The sequence below is a fragment of the Battus philenor genome, unplaced genomic scaffold, assembly GCF_028537555.1.
Source record: "Battus philenor isolate CCGP_79_NKW_IND1 unplaced genomic scaffold, ilBatPhil1.0.hap1 SCAF_25, whole genome shotgun sequence".
Classification (NCBI taxonomy): Eukaryota; Metazoa; Arthropoda; class Insecta; order Lepidoptera; family Papilionidae; genus Battus; species Battus philenor.
In genome coordinates this window covers 5506902-5524659 of record NW_027181688.1, presented here as the reverse complement: position 1 = coordinate 5524659, position 17758 = coordinate 5506902, and the positions used below count along the sequence as shown (strand labels likewise).

The 17758-nt window shown below is 32.9% G+C and overlaps 1 protein-coding gene across 1 annotated transcript in view; it reads left to right on the top strand.

Annotated features, from left to right (window-relative positions):
* The first annotated feature begins 3430 nt into the window (after positions 1-3430).
* LOC137924960 (synaptogenesis protein syg-2-like) overlaps positions 3431-17758 on the top strand; it is a 71314-nt gene continuing 56986 nt past the window's right edge. Inside the window, exon 1 of the mRNA XM_068768382.1 lies at positions 3431-3598. The gene's annotated coding sequence lies outside the window, so the exon portion shown is untranslated. The remainder of the gene's footprint in view (positions 3599-17758) is intronic.

The window sequence follows — 17758 nt, the reverse complement described above, 5'->3', positions numbered from 1 at the left end:
TAGGGGAGCATCTGTTTTGTCGGAAATAAAATCTTTTGAGTAAACAAATCCAACGAGAAAACGATTTATTCCATTTACATAAGGCTCCAACGTCTCAAAAGCTTATGAATATTATATACGTTGTTGATCTATCAACGTCTTGAATTTCTTACAATCTGTCGTCGTCTTATAGATGTGAATACACTAAAGCAAAGAAATAGACTCAACATTATTTTTGATAGAGTTTATTCGGCAACTTTGTCATCATTGTCAAACCTTGTCTATTTTTGTTTATGATCAGTTTTGCAGACGTCCTTAGTACAGTAGTCAGAGCAAACGCATACAGAGAACAGCGCCTGTTGATATCACAGTCAGACTTTTGGTCATTGGCTAAGCCGATTTTATTTATAGTTTTCAAGATGGCGTGGCGATAATATATGTAAGTTATTTAATGGAATCAGGCGTTACCTTGCGGAAGTCCATCCTAAGTAAAAAAAGGACCAATATTTAGCTACTTTACTTTTCACATAACAAGGTAGTAAGTAAGTAACGTAGTAAGGTGTAACATAACTCTTGAAGATGCCCCGTGGAAGGGTGAAACACGTGATGAGTGGTTTGGCGGTGGCAGTTGTGTGATTCGCATTGTTTGCCGCATACGCATTTATCAGCGGGCTGGCGGGCGGTGCACTTTGTTGCACGACTACTTCTGCATGCGCAGAAGTGACTAAATATTGGTCCTTTTTTACATATGTCAGTTAACCGCATTGTAAAATCATGTAATTATTGTAAGGCAATATATTTTGTAAACATAAGATGTAATTGCTGAGGGTTTTTAAATATTATTAATATTTAACATTTACGTATTTTTTCCACCGTTGATTTTGATGTCTCGGCATATTTAATTGTCTCAAAATGTCTCCAATGGCAATCACCCGGTTTCGCAGTTATCATTTTAGACGCCGGCAACCAGTCTGGATTAACGTCAATTTTTCCTCATATTGCTCTACAAATGCCGGCGTTCTATCTCTTCTTAGCTTTGCCTCCATTTCAGACAATACGACGCCAGGGGTTAGTATACTTCCTTTATAATCGCCACGCATGGCGGCGTACTGATCGCAGTGTCGTATTATGGTAAGCAGATGATGCTGCAGCCCATCCTCTAGAACCTTGTTTGTGAGCAGTGACAGTCGTATATAATTAATGCACAAAGTCTGAATTATATTACATTGCATATTGGGAATCGAACTCGCGACCTGTGATCACACACGCAGTGTGTGTCATAGTCCTTTACCACACTGCTCATTGATCATTAGAAATGTAGTGATCGGCAAAATTATGTTGGTGATTTCATAGTTGGTGGCTTAATATTACTTTTCCATCATCACAAGTGTGATTATTGGAAAATCAGGTCCACATTGAAACACAAACGTTGGTGTTAGTCACAAGGATGATTTTCTCTCATTCTTAAAAAAAAAACTACTAGAGAACTATCTCCTTTTTCGTAAATAATTCTCAAGCCTTCTTCCGTGACCAATAGCCAACCTGCTAAAGCTCTTAGTATACACAGTGTGTATATAAGATTCATAACTACTCCTACCAGTCACATAGGCGAAATGCTTCATTAAAATTCAAGATACATTCGTGGCTACATTTCGTTGATGTCTAACTGGAAGGGTTCGCGGTAAGATATACGGTGTTTTAGTATTTTGGTTAGTTTCTTACCAAAATTCTGAGATTTAGAACATACGAAGCATACATACATTTAGTGTTCACGAATAAATAAGTTTTATGTTTCTATTCGTCCTGTCAATGAAATGTCTGTTTCAATAGTGAGTACGTTGCTAGAGTAAAGAAGGGAAAAAATCCATTCTCTTTTACGGCGTTTCATATGGCATGTCATAAATATTATTTTTTTATGAGCACCATCGGTTTTAACTACTCTATGTATATACCAACCCTTATAGAGTACTTCACTAGCTTTAGTATTAGATATAAAACCTGTGGTGACAGCATTTCAGAAGACGTCTGCGACTGCTGAACCTAGACCATATATTTCCGATAGGACCACATAGAAGCTGCCTACGTTCAGCGTCACGAAGACTTTAACAGCCATCTATCCCGCTTATGGGTGGTCTTCTTATTCTTTTTGTACTGCTTAATACATCAAATAATTAAAGGTTCACTAAATATAGCTTCTACTAGCCGATAGATGGCACTACACGTATCATCGGAACAAGACTACATTACTTAATCTGAATACACCTGTAAAACTTATTTTCATATTTATTATAATAAGTACATAAACCGTGTTTTTAAATCGTAATTCAAGTTTTTCATGCAATAAATACATCACATTAATTATGTTTACAGGCAATAATTAGTAATCGGTTTAAATATCTTACAGCTACTGATCGGTAGATGGCGATATAAGCCCATTTTTCTAATGGGTTCCTTATTTTATACATACGTAGTACGTACGTATTACTTTATATATTAACAGTGATAAATATTTTTTAAAACTATTAATAAGTAAAATTTAAATAGTTGTTATTCGAATAATGTTAACCTAACAAATTTGAATTTTCCGTCTAATTTGCTTGAGCAATGATTTAAGTTTTATACAACTAGCCAATCCCTTTATTATAACTTGGGAATATTCACAAAGATCGTTTAGTAATCACTAAATGCTCACTGATTTAATTCATTAGAGTCAATCGAAATCGCTTCGTCACACGTACTATTTGTTCAGTAACGATCTTATATCTCCAAGTATTAGATAAATCTTCTAATACGACTAAGTATTTTCTTCAGAGGCCATATCAGTAAAGCCGAATACAATGCACTAAAGTTGGAGCGGCATCCATTATCGATATTTGATTTAGACATTATAATTCCAATTCCGGCGTGGGATAAGATGGACCGTGTGAGTAGGCCGATTACTCTACAGATCTAAATCCACAGATAAGACATTTCCTGTTTTTAAATATTGAAGCAGAGAATTGTAAAGTTAACTTTTTAAATATTTATGACTTCCAATGTTTAATATTATTGGTTTTGAATATCCATTTTTTTAAAGTAAACATAATAAGCATAGCAATTTCAAACGCGACAGAATCGTATAAAAAGAAATACCATACTATTTAGTTAAATTTAATATTCAAACAATTAAAGTAAATAGAGTAGATGCACAGATATATAAAGTTTACTTTGTAAATATTTACGACGACCTACAATTTGGAAAGACATTGCTTTAAATGTTAATTTTTTAATTAAACAAATGGAATTTAAAACGTGATATAAATATGTTATGTTACATTGTTAATTAAATAAGCTGATATGTAATCATATTGTTACATACCTAAGCAATAAAAGAACGTAGATTTTTAAAAAGCTTTGAGTTTTTACGACGTACACGCCCCCCGTGTAGAGGTTAGTTCGGTTGCGACTCTTAGCGGAGTTGGTTGTGTAAAGGGGATTTTAGTTTCGCTGTCTATTTTTGGAAATAAGTTACTCTGCGAATTTTGTTGTTTGATTTTGTGTTTACCGTGATTGAACAAAAAAAGTTTTTCGGCGTCATTGTGCAATGTTGAATTCCTGAAATGAAATGTTTATCTTAAAGGTTTGTCAATATTTTGCTATAATTAGGCGTTAGTTTCTGTTAATATTTCTTATAAGATTTATGTTTAATCTTTTCAATATACAGGATCATTGATTATACATGTAAAAGTTTTTTAGGGGTTAATATGTATTTTACTTTATTCAAAAACCTATGGTTTCAGAAATAATAAATAACCTAACATAATATGATTAGAACAACGTCTTTAAAATGACATCTAATTAAAATTAATGATTGTATTTATATACTATATTATATATATTTTATTACTTATATAAAATATTGTTTACCAGAATCCAGAAGATATCTGTCGTATTTCAATAGAGGAAAAAAATTCTTTTACACCTATACACCTAACGTATAACTAAAAAATGACCTATATATATATATAAATATACGCACAGATATTACAGTTTTTACGATGTTATAAATTATCTGCTATAAATTTAATATATTTATTCAAATTAATCATTACTTATTTTCGGAGAGATGAAAAATTGTTATGCTTTTTAACAAATGTAACAATTAATTATGAGTATGACGTTATATTCTAAATGTGGTGTTAATAATATTTCTTATTATATGCGTACAAGTTACAATGAATATTATTTTCTCAAGCAGTTACTGTTTTCATTTAATCAAATTCTTTTCTTATTTATTGACTGCCGCATATTAAGAGTTTTTGAGATTTTTCAAAGAAATTAGAAATAAAACATTATATTTCTAAGTATCTATTACGTAATAAAATATAGTAGTGCTTATTTCTCGTGATAAGAAATTATCGGAAGGCAACAATGAAGTCTAGCGAGCATTCATTTCCATTGTGAATGTTTCCAAATGAACCTTATTTAATATTCAATGAGATTGTAAAAGCAGAAATAGGTTTCGTTTGAAGAGAAATTTAGGATATTTCCATAGGAAACTAATTTGAAATAAATTTATTAGTGATACAATTTCGGCTTAATAGTTTTCGTGTTTAAACTAAGCGCTTGATTGTTTTTGTGATATATTAAGGTTAAGCTTTTAATGTAGTATTTTTAAATAAGGTAACCGTAAAACGCGTACAGGAAATAAATTCCAACGAGTTTCATTCGAAGAAAAAGAAAACTCGAGCATTATAAGGGTACTCTACGGTCATTAAATTTTCATTACCGATAAATTTACCGCATGATTTATAACTCGCTGCCGCCATTATTGTAAAAGTAATTTTAATCAATTTGTGAAGCTAGGACGGAAAAAAATATTGGAAAGACTTCACCGGGGAGAGCTCGGCGAATATTATGTAGCTCATCAATCTTATTCTTTTATTATATCGCGGATTAAGAGGTAAGTCAGCTCTTTTTCTAATTTCATATTGAGATAAATTATTATTCCTTGTGACATCACGTGACGTAGTCCGGGTTGATTTTATAATGGCGACTTTTATTTTTTAAGGTTCGATTGATAATTGGCTTACCATCTGTTACTGTAATTATTTTTTTTAAATAATATCAGCGCTGTGGTAGTTTCTGCTTTACTGCGGTATGAATTTGAGCAATGGTTATTGGTAGTGTTACTTCTTATAATGTTTCTGAATGTTAAGTTTCTTCTAACAGTACAGTTAAAGATTTTTCGAGTTCTGGTTAAGTATTAAAACTTAATATCGATTGCATACACCCACATAAAAATTGTCTTGCCATGTCTAATTTTTGAGGGCTGGTGTCCGCAACCAAGCGACACTGTGGTCATTTTGCGTCGGTTTACAAAAAAATTAAAAGTGTCAAAAAATTAAATAGTATCATCATCATTTTTCCCGATAGACGCTCACTGTAAGGAATAGGCCTTTCCCAAAGATCTCCACGATGACCAGTCTTGTGCTGCCTGTATCGATCGACTTCTCACAACCTTGACTATGTCGTCGGTCTGCCTGGTGGGGGCCGTACACACGCCGCGTATACTTCTTGGTCACCACACTAGAACCTTTCGGAAACCGCAACAAAGCTTATTCCGTTTAAAAAAAAACCTTCTTTATTAAAACAAAAACCTGCGTTAGTTTATAAAAAGATAATTTCTTATATTAGGGACGCCTTTGTAACACACGTAGCTTCTAGTTGGAAGATGGAAGACGCAATTGGGCTGTTCCGGTATTCTTCTAATGGAGTATAAAAATGGTCAAAGCAAATGATCTTAATTAAATAATTGAATATAAAATATAATGTATATATATATATATATATACATTATATTTACCTATAGAATATATATATATATATATATATATATATATATATATATATATGTAGTATCTACAACTACTAACTGTTACAAATTTACCCAGATTCCTTATTTAGTGTAAGCTATAAGATTGTAAACTAGTACTTCACAATTATATACTAGACGTTGATGAATTCCTGAAGAATTGTTTTAAGTTAAATTGACAATTTGTCTGACAATATTCGTAATACTACAGCCGTTGCCGCCTGCGTTACAAAAACTGTGTAGGCGGGAAAAGTAATAGGGATAATAACGCTTAAGAGCTTCCGTAGAAATTTTGAATTTTGATTAACAATGTACTTCTTTTAGACAAGTAAAACTTTATTTATACAATGGTTATAGATGTAAAAGTTTAAAAGGGGTAATGGTACAGCTCATTTGCTGTAAATTAACGTATCATATACCCTATCCATATGTCAACAGTTTAAGAAATAATAACGTAAATGTAATATTAGTAACTAAAAGAACGTTTAAAATTCGGATTACTACATAATGAAATTATTTATTGTTTACTGTTTGTGCTTGCAGACTTTGTGTTGCCAGAGGAATTATTGGCCTTTTGGAAAACATAAGACTACAAAAACTGTTACATATTTAAAAAAAGATCATTTCATTCTAGGTGATCGATGGGTTGATTTTATAGCCATAAAGGCTTAAGAGCTTAAAAGCTTTTAAGCTATTTGCTGACAAATGAGCTATTTTTTGGTACATTTAGAGTTTTCATTTATATAATCCTTTATTACCAAATGATCAGTTTTATAACTAGATGAGATCACGAAGAGTTAAATTAAAAACCTAAAACTAAAAATTGTTTCATTATTTGCAACTTCCTTCTAAACGCAAGTTACCAATTTCGACTAATCACTCTGTATAAGATAAAATAAAAACATAAATACATCATGGCTCCTTTATAATCTGGATTCAGACTATAAATTTTAAACTGTAGAGAATATTAAAACGATAAAAACAAATCGAATTTCACCGTGCTTTTGTATACTTTAATTAATTATTTTATTGATGGACGAACATAAATTGCCCATCACATCGTGTTACGTTCCGGCGTATAAATGACGTCGTTTATTGCGGTTCCCTTATTTAAATAAAGTTTATAATCCCGCCTAAACATTTTTATAGCGTCTCTCTTAATAAAGCCAATTATGATGTTAGAATGGAATGTTGTTAAATATGCCGGCATATTTCAGGATTAATCTTGTATCTGGAATATTTAATGCTTAATTAAACGGGACAGATAATCTAAATTTATAGATAGGAATGTGTGAATTATAAAAAAATGTTTACAAATATTGTCAGGATTAGTTTTCGAGAGTTACTTCGTGTTGTAAGAAGTTTATAACTATTAATTTAAGTTTATTTTAATATGACGAAGTAGACTAATATATTGTCAGCCGATCGACCTCCACTGCAAGGCATAGGACTCCCTAGAAGATTGATACGATGAGCAGTCTTGCGCTACCCGTATCCAGCGATTTGCTGCGAACTTATTCATATCGTCAGTTCAACTGGTAAGGGGGCTTACCCACGCCGCATTTACTGGTCCGTGGTTGCCAGTTGAAATTTCAATTTTGCTATATGATTTATTTAAAACAATAGGTAATATTTTGTTGTATATCGATAAGAATGTTTATTTTAAACAATAGAATTATATCCAGTCTACGAAATCGTATACAAAATCTTACGCGGAAGCATGTTTATTTATTTTTTTCATTTTAAGATTTAAAATACAACAATTTGCTGTTAAGGTTAATGATATACGAGTATGATAGCTATGTTGGTAATGACACATAAAATGCAACATACATTCACACACAATTATTTGGTACTCATATGTGGGTACATGACGTGACGGTACACAAGAACCCCGATAGAATTTCCGCAGCAAAAGAAACTTGTATAAACCATGATAGATATTTGGTTGAGTACACTAAGTAGCGTTCTATATACGCGGGTTAGATCGTTCGGAAATTCAATATCATGGAAATTTTATACCATGGTTCCTTTTAGCAAAATTTAAAAGAAAATGTCACTAGAAAATTGGATTCGGGTAATGAAAATCCATTAATGTGTGTGTGCGTGCGTGCATGTATGTGTGTTCATCGCTAGAGAATTTCCGTATGATCGTAGGTCGCGGGTTCGATTCCCGGTACAATCTCACATTTATTTTACACTTTGTGCTGTAATTATACGGTATCGTCATTGTTTAAACAAGTTTTCAGAGCACGGGTAGCAGTGTTCTCTGCGTATCATAATATTACCTTGCAATCGCAATTCCCCGCCTGCCAAGCGTGGCGATTATAGTATATTACTTGTGGATATTTTTGGAGGAGTACTAAGCCTTGCAGTAGACGTGTATAAGATGAAACGACGATATTTATATATTGTATTCCAATATCTACTTATGTATTGCCTCATTACGACATGTCTGGAACTGTAAGTAAGTAGAGACTTTACAATTTTAATATCAAAATAACGAATTAAATCAATAGTACATATAAAATTAAATTTATATAATTGTAATTTTAATTTTATGTTACTTGTTAAAAATTTCATTACGAATGCGATAAAAATTACAATCTTAAGTTTTATTCTAAGTTGTTAACGATGAATGATCTAACGTAGCATATGGTTAGGCAATTTCCTTTCAAGATATTGATTAGAGTGAACACTGCGCTGTTTGTTAACTTCGTTAAAATTATACTATTTATGAATAAAAAATGCCTCCGTTTGATTTCGTGAAATTCTCAGGTACTTCGGTTATATTTAACGGAGTTGAAAAAATCAGAGTCTTATAGTCGTCGGCAATGTTGAAGTTAAAAGGGCTTAACGGGCACCTATTTGCCTAACTGACGTAGTTAGAAAACCGTGTGAAATGATTAGGAGAAAAACGGTACCGGAGACTAACATGATCTCAACCAAGAAACGACCAAAAAGATAAGCTTGTATTAAAAAAAACTTTTCTTATTGTAAATTGTGGTAATAAATGGTTTAAGCTAGCAACGTGAACATAGCCGCCGGCTAAAACTATTTTACGAGCCGTGAGAACTCACATCAAGTCCCGCCCAGGGCGGCCCCGCCTCGCAAGGCGTCATACTGGTGACAGCTTTCGGCACGAAACAAAAAGCGGTTTGCCGCTCGACGCGTCGTAAATAACCGGAGTTAATTATTAAACTGTAATCAAGTAAAACGGGAGTTTACTGCCGGTTATTATCTTTGTTTTATATTCGTTTTTGCGACCAAAAGTTATTTTTATTTTAATAATCTCTGCTCTGACTTCGCATTGTAAAAAAATATCTGTTTGTTATAGTCTAATGTAAATATAAATAAATATACCGTATCCCAGAGTGATCCCTTTATTTATTGATTCCATTAAATCACCTAATAATAAAAAAACAAAGTTTATGTACAAAAATCAATTTTAAACAATACAAGACTATATACTGCTTTATGGTATGCGATAGTTATTACGTTTCATTATAATCGAACATGCCATTTTTGGTTTTGACTGACGTCAAACAATTTGCAGCAAGGTAAATTGTTTTTTAATTTACTCTATGGTTATGGGTAAAGAAGTATTGTTTTAATAATTTTACTAGCAATTATTTTTTTACCTTTTTAAGAATCTTATTATACTATATTCTCCAGACAAGGGTAATACAAGAAATCGCAAACTTTTATCGCTAACAATGTACTAAGGATGCTTTTACACGGAAACAAAATGTCAGACAATATCAGACTTGTTTTTGTTACTTTGATTGTTCCTGTTTATCTTACGACTTGACTATTTTTTGACTATTTTTTAAACAGTTTTATAAAGAAAGGAAACGGCCTGCATCCAGCGTCTTTCGCCGACTTTAACGAGGTTTCTTTAATCAAAGTAGTGGAAGTCCTTTGGTTGTAGAGATGATCTTGATAAAAATGGTATTGCTGACCATAACACAAAAATGACAGGTTTTTTGTTTTTTGAAACTGAAATTGACAGTGTATCGAAAAAATTCGAATTTTGATTAAAATTGTTATTATGCATGCATTTATTAGCCATGTCTTGGCCTCCTGTATAAATTTCTTTAAAAGCATCGATTTGATAAATATCTGTTTCTTACTTACAAAGGCGCAGTTGAAAAAGCACTATATTAACTCTGACGAATATATTATAAAAGTAAATAATATAGCACATGTATTTGATATGTTGATAAATCCCTTTTTTCATTTTAAAAAAAGCGTATTTTTGGATTGAAACATTGTACATTGGCCGGTTTATTTGAAATAACAGTTGTGATGGACAAGTTTATTGTGATAAAATCTGTCGTGTACACGGTGCAAATTGAAACGAATGTCAAAGTGTTTCACTGTGTAACATTTCAGTTGCATAATTGTAAAATATATAAAGCGATAGTTAGGAATTTTATTGTGAGGAGGAGAAATTTTTGGACAATGTTAAAGATGACAATGACAAAGTTAATGTGAATCTTTAACTACAGATATTCAATTTTGAAATACAAAATCTTGCAGAGTACTACATTTTCATTTTTCATATGAAAACATAAGATTCGGTTCACAAAGGGGGGGGGGGGGAGGGCTTACGGGGTTCTATCTACGCCGCGTTTATTGGCTCGTGGTGACCACCCGAGAACCTTTCTTCCCCTACGGCTTCGTTTACACAACACAAGTAAATTATACTTTCTTCTTAGAATCCTCACATCTTTCGTTATCGTCATATTTTTACACAAAATTTGTTCAGCTTCTTGACTTCGGTATAAGGTATAGAAATGTGTAACAAAAGTCATTGTTTTTCATAATCAAAAATAAAACAAATGAAATAGAATTAAACATCTAACTTTTCGCTTATCCGCAATTCGCTTCTGATTATGCTCTGTTGAATTGCCAACTTCGAGTTTGATCAAAGTTTGGTAACTTATATTAATTTTAATACTTGCCCTGTTGGCACGGGTACTCCCAAGTGGAACTTGGCCTCGGCGATGAAAAACAGATATGACATTAAAACTAAGTTAATTTAGATCATTGTTTTTTATTCATTAAGATTTTTCTTCTTTGCGAAAGTTTTTGGCGCAATATGTTACGCCATCTTTGTTGGTCTTTGTCGATGTTTTGCTTCGGCTACTGTGGTATCGAGCGTGGTTCGGATGTAATCGAAACATTGCATGTTCTTGCGGTCTCTACCTTTCAACTGATCAAATTAAGATTCATTAAGATTATTAAATGATAAATAAGCTTTAATAATACAGAGTTATGAACAATATTGCTCTAAAATAATTTATACTATAACAAGATTTCTTGTTACAAAATAAAACTTGTTACACTCGCCAATGCCGAGTTGTAGATTAGTTTTGTATAGTACTCGGCGTTTGAATTATCACGTCAGAAATATAATTTTTTTTGTAAAACAATCTGTATTAATTACTCTATATATATACCGAGCTGTCGGATCGAACCTTGCTGATTTGTCTTAGTCCTCTGCACGATAGGCTATATCAAATAAATGTTATTATTGTTAATATTGTCGCGTAATACGGTACAGTCAAATTTAGAAGCATCGCAGAATGCGGTGGACGTTCAAAATTTGACGCAGACGGTTTACTAAGCGTAGCGTGTAATCACAAAGTTTGGTTTTTGATTTATTAAATTTCTATAGAAAATTTTGGGTCGCAAATGAAAAAAAAATGTCGGAGGGACTTCGTAATAATATGAGGGGATTGATACAAAAGATGACAAGCAAAATTTAAATCGAACAAATATTCTCGAAGAAAAAAAAATAGTTCGAGTATGACAAGCGAGTGAACGTAAGAGGTCTGCGTGGTGGGTACTCTTCGAGTGAGCAGCGTAGCTTAGCAGCCTTCTTGTGCTCGTGACAAATCAAGTGTGTTCAAATAAGACAACTATCCTCCTATCACGAACCTTTACTACGTAATAATACTGATATAATTTCTGTATATGCCTTAAGGCACGGACCGGCAAGCATAGCGTATAGTGTCCACTGACAAGACAGATCGACGATCCTTTGTTGAAGCCGTTGAAAGACGCTGGATACAAGTCGCTTCCAGCTGGTACTATAGGAAATCTATGTCAATGGCTTATGGACTACCAACGGCTGAAATAACGATGATACTAGTTAATATGTTTAATTACTGTTACCCGGTGATTACATTTACAATTGTAATTAACGGGTTTGTGTAAATTATATAACACCTCACCGTGCTTTCCTAAGGCACTGTACGGTTTCGAATAGCACTATAATTTTCATATTAAATTTAGCTTGTATCGATCTAGTAGAATTATTTATTACGTACCTTACTCGATATCTGATCACCGCTATCTACAGTGTGATTAGTAATAGGTGTATATATTTTTCAAGCTTTTCTGTCAAAGAGCTGCACATTCACCCCTCAGCTTTTACACCTATATTGATGTAGAGTAAAACATAGTGTCTGTCTGCCAGGGATCGAACTAATACCATAAACAGTCCTTAAGTATTTAATACCTCATCGACATTTCAAATCGTACCCTCAGTACTTGAAGAGGCATACACCAATACCTCACTTCGCGTCGTGGTTACGTTAAAAAAAAACACGACGCAAATTGAAACGCCGCAAAGTGAATTAAGATTTTCTATAGCAAACCATGTAAAGATCGAAGATAGGTTCCAGGGTTACGAAAATACAACTTTTTAAAAAGAAAATTGAACAAAGTAAACATTTAAAAAACAAAAATAATATAACTCTTCCAATAAATAAATTGGAAAAAATATATACCTTTTTTGTGACCAGAAACAACTTGTTAAAATTTATATCAATTTATTATTCTCTTTTTAAAAAAGCACAAAACATTACATTACAAGACACTACATGATTGAAACTGAACTCTAAAATTAGCAAAACATAGTGAAAATAAAACTGTATTAAAATAACATTGATTTTTAGTTAGAAAAGGGAATCTGCCAGAGTTTTAATGGCATGGCGCAATTAAAAACAAAAGTGTTGCGATTGTTTGGAAAAAAAGAAAATTTCATTAATAAAGTCTCGAACCCATAACAAGGCAACCTCGAAAATTTAACGACGCACAGTGAAAATTAGTACTAATTAAGCAGCGACGCAACTTCGCAGAAAACGCAAAACGAAACGACGCAAAGCGAGGTATTGGTATATTCCAAGATTTGCTTCAATACATTGTTAATAACAGTGCATCGATAATTATCGTAGAAGGTACTTTAAAAATAACTATATATACATATTGTTAGCGACTGACTGGGCCCCTTAAAACCTTTTTACATTTTTGTATAATAAAAGCATCACCATCGTTTGAATGCATTTAATCCGTTTATATAGTTCACACGCTGCAAAAGGAAAAATATAATTTCACAAAACAAGGAGTAAATGACGCGTAACAATCGACTGCCCGAAACAAAAGCACATAAGGACGTCTACACAAACTGTCAAATATAAAAAGTATAAAAAAACATAAAAACGTTTTAAGCGGGCCCAGTCAATCGCTAACAGGCATCTTAAGTATAAAAATTAGTTATGTTATCTCTAGTGCTACCGAAACCGCTATACTGCGCCTTTTCGTGCAAAGAGACGGGGAAGCATCGATCGTTCTGTTCGATGAGTCGATCAACACTCGCGGCGGTTATGATATTTTTTCCTCGACCTCCTCCTCGCCGCGATTTTATGTAGCACTATAGTTTCCACTATAAGTTTGTATAGTACATTCTAGCAAGATTGTCCACTTTGTACCATTAGTTACTACGTAATCTTTAGGCTATCTACATTTCACAACATGACAATATTAATGAACGTTGGCGTAAATGCAAATTGAATTTAGTGGAAGTGATATTATTTGGCAGCAAAATTCCAATTAAAGTTGAATTATATACCTATATTCCATTCTACGGAACGTGTTGGCGATCGTTTCGTTGTAAATTATTATAGGCTTCTGTCATAACTTTAATTAATTATATTTATTCTAGGTACACGTTTTACGAAACAATTCATACAAACAAAGGTTGATTGGTTATAGGTGTAAAAGTAATAAAAGGGTAAATGTATAGCAAATATTTTTAAATGAATATATATATGGTACACCAATGGCTTAAGACATTGAATAACGTAATGGTGATATAGTAAAAAAAGAATTTAGAAGATAGAATTGCCGCATATTAAAATTGATCATTGTATATTCTTTGTCATACTTCATGTCAATGAGATGAAGATGCTTAGATGGTCGGGTGGCGTCACTAGAATAGACAGAATACGGAACGAATATATCAGAGGTTCGTTTAAGGTAGCTCCGATCCCCAGCAAATTACAGGAAAATAGATTGCGATGGTATGGCCACATTCAACGAAAAATAGATGACCACGTGGTAAAAACTGCCTTAAGCCTCCCAGAATTCACAAAAGGGAGAGGGCGTCCAGGAGCTACGTGGTTATCTAATATCGGAAAGGAACTGGAAACCCTTCAACTTGATGCAGAGACAACCCAGGATAGAGTGGCCTGGCGCAAATTGATAAGGAGACCCGACCCCAAATAAAGGGAAAAGGGAAGGAAGAAGAAGATTGAATATTATCTGTCCCTGCAGACTTGTCAAAAATTATTAGCCTATCACGTTCCAATAAGTAAAAAATAATGTTACATTTTTCAGAATGATCGTGTGTAAAATCTATTTTGCTGACAAATGAGTTAAACAACTAATGAATCTTCAATTTGATGAGCTTTTACATTTATAACCAATCCACCTGTATATTTTAGCTTTGCAGACAATATAGTTTTTTTGTGATTACGTTTACTTTCGATTACACTTTTATTGCAATAAAGAGAGATTATTCTTATATTCGAGTGTGTAAATAGTTGCATAATAAAAATTGAGAGACTAGACGCTTCTGTTCAAGCCACACTCTTCCTGCCATTGATGCGTCGTTCTTTATGGTCCACAACTATTAAGTAAGATTTGAAACGCGCCCTGATTTAAAAATAGTTGAAACATTCAGATGGTTTTGTTTTATTCCCTAGTTTTATTATCATTTAGAAAACTTTCAAATTTCAGCGGAATTGTTTCAAAAGTTTTTATTTCATTTATAGTCTTGTTTTGACTTATATATTCTTTTTCGATCTCTTTAGGCAAAACACTTAGCATTGTCTGCTCTAAACCGTATCAAAAAATGATAAATCAATATCCGAAGAAGACATTTTTTATAATAAGATACGTTTCTGAATCATTTCCAATTCTTATTTCCTGTCCGGCGGGTGGTTTAGCGGTGTGGGGAGAAACAACTCATAAAGAATGACCGGTTCGCAGCTGCTGCCGTTCGTTGATTAGTTTCCTTTAACTCGACAACCGTCGATTCTTATTTATATTGGATCACTTTTGTTTTTTTACAAGGCATAATTGGCATTTAGCCGCGGTCGAGATTGAGCCTGGCTTAATAAAAACAAATGTTTCTTTTACTTTTTTAATTTTAAAACATTTATGCTACTGAGAAGTTATAATGTTCCTTGTTAAATGTAATCGAATATTTAGGTTTTAATGAAATAATTATCGGATTGAAAACGCTTAAACCAACTTTGCGTTACTATCACTAACTATTAATTAAGGTCTATAGACGTAATTTTTTAACGCATAACACATGCGTTAAAAATTAAATTTAAATTTTTTGGAATAAAAATATTATAATACATTGAGTTTATTCTTTACATTTTTCCAATAATTTTGTATAAAGTGATCACTCAGACATTTGAAACATTAATTTATTTATTATATTGGCATAAGATAAACCAATAAATCTGAAAGGATAAATAGTAAACAATAACAGAATATAGGTTTTAAAGAAATAATTACTAGATTAAAAATCCTCAAACATCTTCGTGTCAGTCTTATTAACTCTACTCTAGAGGGTCCATTAATAATTTTTTTTCGCGTTTTACATTTTTTCTTTAGATTTAGAATTTTTTCTTTACGCATTTTGACAGATTGAAAAATGCTCGAAATAAGAGTGTACTAACATTTTTCTTTTTTTAAATGTAACTTTCTTAATATCACTAAAACCAGTTAGATGTGACTTGCGTTAAGGATGTTTATCTATCGCAGTTTTTAACTTATAAGGCAAGTAGAGAGACGAATAAAGCGTTTCTGTGCGGTATCATTGGTTACATTGAGATTTTACTTTGGAAAAAGCGAATATTGCTTGTAATAATAACATTGCACGACGCATCGTTATCTTAGTATATACACAGTCGATAGTATGACGAGAAATGGCGACCACGGCATGCTGGACGCTGTCAAGCAACACACTTTTTTATTTCTTGTTCTTAAATTCGACGTTTCGAAAGCGCATTTAAATGTCTATTTGTAAAAAAGATTTTTTGGATCGGGATTGTACGAGAACTCCGTGCCTTCTGAATGATCAGAATCTTTAGTCATCACCGCTACATCTTTATTGGTAATGGCTTCTTTTTTCGCCTGTGAGTTTACTAAAACAGGATGTTCGAACGTGTTCGAAATTATGTTTTATTTTTTATTCTTGTTATCTATTACTTCATAAAAAACTAAATGAGTTTTATTAAGACCACTGCCGGGTATACCGGAAGTTTACATCGCATCAGTAGATAAAGGATCATTATCTGGGCTCGAGGAATTTAGGTCGACGTGAACTGCACAATTTTAAAGTAACTTATACAGGGTGCCGTTAGACAAATGTCAAAACTATAAAGGGCTGAATATATAGCTTGTTTGCTGTTAATGGGCATGTATCGGCTGAAAAGAAGAAATATCAAGAAGATGAATCATACCCGCCCATAGACGCCCACTGACATGCTTACGCCTCCCCCAAACTTCGCCACTATGACCGATCTTGCGCTGCCCGCATTTAGCAATCCGCATTAATTCACGAATAACAGTTAGATATTGCGATACTAAACTTTTTTTTCTGTGAATTCTCTCAATTCTCAAACTTAAAAAGTTTATGGCTTAGTTGTAATAACTTAGTTATGCAGCTTCTCCTGATGCCTAGACATATATTAAAGAAGCTCCTTTTCTGGAATCTTGACTTAAACTTTTTTCGAAATTTATTCTCTTTATTTTCCTCATAATTTTGTTTCGTTGGGAAAACCTACATGGGTTATCTTCCTTTTGCGGGGGCAATGAAAGAGTTATGCCGGACTTCTATCAGCTAAATGTCATGTTTTTTGTCGTATTTATCAAAACTACGGAAACGTTTTCGCATACTACCATAGTTATGAGCTGTAGGCAAGTTTCTCCGCCGAAGGCTGCTTATAATGGCTGCAGATATCCAACCTTTATCATAAAGGCGCAAGCAAAAAAAACTTGCTATGCTGGCTATGACCTACGTCAGATACGTTAGATTACTACGAAAGCTCTCAAGGCCTTTTCATGGGGGTAGGAAAAGTGAGAGTGCTATAACATTTTTCGAAGTCTCCAGGTCTTCAGCTGCGGATAAGAATCTCCGATATTTTTTTTCTCCATGGTCCAGACGAATAAGCTTGAATGATGTGAAAGTATAGCTCATTTGTTATTAATTAATGTACGGTACAGCCTATCTAACAACCAATGGTTTCAAAAAATATAAATATCGCAATGATAGTAACATACTTAAATTAACTACATATTAAAATTAAGTATTGTTTTATATCTGTATTTATGGATTTTGCATTGCCAGGAGTTATTAGCTTGATGCATTATAAAAGAAAAGATAACGTAAGGTATTTCAGAGTCATACCCTTGTATAGGTTAATTGAAATTGATGCAAAAGTTTTAACATCGCGACAATGTTATGACCGCTATAACGAATCTTCTAGTTTGTTGCGTGTTTCTTTTGAGAATATTAACATATAAATAGTATTGCTAACTCTTTTGTAAAGCATC